Source organism: Spodoptera frugiperda, chromosome 26, assembly GCF_023101765.2.
Source record: "Spodoptera frugiperda isolate SF20-4 chromosome 26, AGI-APGP_CSIRO_Sfru_2.0, whole genome shotgun sequence".
NCBI classification, from domain to species: Eukaryota; Metazoa; Arthropoda; class Insecta; order Lepidoptera; family Noctuidae; genus Spodoptera; species Spodoptera frugiperda.
This window is the reverse complement of record NC_064237.1, coordinates 2,032,881-2,035,000: the sequence shown is the minus strand read 5'-3', so window position 1 is coordinate 2,035,000 and position 2,120 is coordinate 2,032,881. Positions and strand designations below refer to the sequence as shown.

At 40.3% G+C, this 2,120-nt stretch overlaps 1 non-coding gene across 1 annotated transcript in view; it reads left to right on the top strand.

Annotated features, from left to right (window-relative positions):
- The window catches only part of LOC118264872 (large subunit ribosomal RNA), a 3,921-nt gene extending 2,864 nt beyond the window's left edge, over positions 1–1,057 (top strand). The window contains exon 1 of the ribosomal RNA XR_007707270.1: positions 1–1,057. This exon is cut by the window's left edge and continues 2,864 nt beyond it. This is a non-coding gene — a ribosomal RNA (large subunit ribosomal RNA).
- Positions 1,058–2,120: the final 1,063 nt, after the last annotated feature.

Sequence of the window (2,120 nt, the reverse complement as noted above, 5' to 3'; positions counted from 1 at the left end):
CGAGAGGTGTAGCAAAGTGGGAGGTCGTTGAGGCGATCATCGCTGAAAAACCACTACTCTCATTGTTTCTGTACTAACTCGGTTAAGCGGAAGCGGTGCGTTGTCAATTATACCGACAAACGTACTGGCTTTTGTGATCCAAGCGCAGACACATTGAACCTAGTGACTTCACCGTCACTCTTGTTCAATCTCCGTGTGATCCGGTTCGAGGACACTGCCAGGCGGGGAGTTTGACTGGGGCGGTACACCTGTCAAATAATAACGCAGGTGTCCTAAGGCCAGCTCAGCGAGGACAGAAACCTCGCGTAGAGCAGAAGGGCAAAAGCTGGCTTGATCCTGATGTTCAGTACGCATAGGGACTGCGAAAGCACGGCCTATCGATTTTCTTGTGTAAAGAGTTTTTAGCAAGAAGTGTCAGAAAAGTTACCACAGGGATAACTGGTTTGTGGCAGCCTAGCATCCGCAGCGACGTTGCATTTTGATCCTTCGATGTCGGCTCTTCCTATCATTGTGAAGCGAAAATTACAAAGCGTAGGATTGTTCACCCGCTAACAGGGAACGTGAGCTGGGTTTAGACCGTCGTGAGACAGGTCAGTTTTACCCTACTGATGGCAAGTCGTTGCGATAGTAATACCGTTCATTATCATAATAACCCCGGTGTCGGATATTTGGTTCATGCACTCGGTCGAACGGCCGGTGGTGCGAAGCTATCATCCGTCGGGAGTAACTCTGATCGCCATTAAGGGTGAAACCCATCTAGTCAAATCCGGCAAGGATATCATCAAGGAGCCCCGGGAGTCGAGAGGCTCTAAACAATGTGACTATTGTAGTCGCGCTTCAGCACTTGAGGTGCGGCGTCGAAGCCCATTTGGGCCGCGGAGATCGATGCTGTTCGAATAACTCGTGCATTATGGCTCCGAAGGCCCCAATGTAACTCAGTTCGATGTCGGGGCTCGGAATAGTCTGTAGACGACTTCCGTTCCTGGCAGGGTGTTGTAAGCGGCAGAGTAGCACTGCTACAATCCGTTGAGACTCGGCCCTTAGCTAGGTGATTCGTTTTTGTAAATATTTAATACACGAACAGAATATTTATCAGTGATTACAAATGACATTGATTTTATACATTTGGCTGTACGAGTAGAAATTTTCTTTAGTATAGTTGAAATTTTATATTTTCTACCACTAAGGTTGAGAAAATTAGTTTTGTTTCCTCGTTGTTTATTGGTCCTGTACAAGTATCAGAGCTATGGTATAATTTTATCAGTGATAATCGCAATTTATCTATTAGCATGTTGTCAATAAAATTGAAGTCAAGACAAGATTGAATTACAGTGGTCAAGTGACTTGACCACTGTAATTCCACTATGTACAATGTACATACTTAGCAAACAAACAAAAAAGGCTTTAGACAATTAAATCACAAACAATTGTCTTTAGAGGTGTCTCTAAGATGGTTTAAATTATTATTTAAAGAACTTTAGTAAGCGCCAATAAAACAGAACACATTTGAAAAGCATGTTTGACCTGTTTTAAAGAAAAAAATATTCCTATCATTTTAAATTCCAATTAAAATGCGTTAAATCTCTCGAAGCCATACTTTAATATTAAGGATTCGATTTCCAAGCAAAAGCAATACAAAATTTTGGTATTTAAGTAGAATTATGCTCTGAGTATAACAATAGGTATCAGTGACAAATGATATATACTATACATCTAGTTTAATATAAAATGTTCTAAGCTGAATACAATCTAAACAAAAAATATTTTAGCGATAGAAAATCAGTACAACAATTTTTCAGAATCGAACCTACGACCACTAGCTGACTACAGAATAACTAACAAGCTATACATAAACAGTTTCAATTGCTATGACGTCACGATACGTAACGTTTTTTATAGAACACCATTCATTACCACGGTCAAGGTAAAACTGTTGACTGGCCATGTTTTGGAAAAACATCACATTCACGCCATCGGAAAACCAACTCCAACACAAGCTCATAAAGCCTAATTTTCCCTATAAGAGTAATTTTCTCATGACCTTAGCAAGCTAATTATTCTGATACAATTTAACGTGAACTTTAATTCTAAAGTACTAGGGTTTAGATTTGATGAGTAGA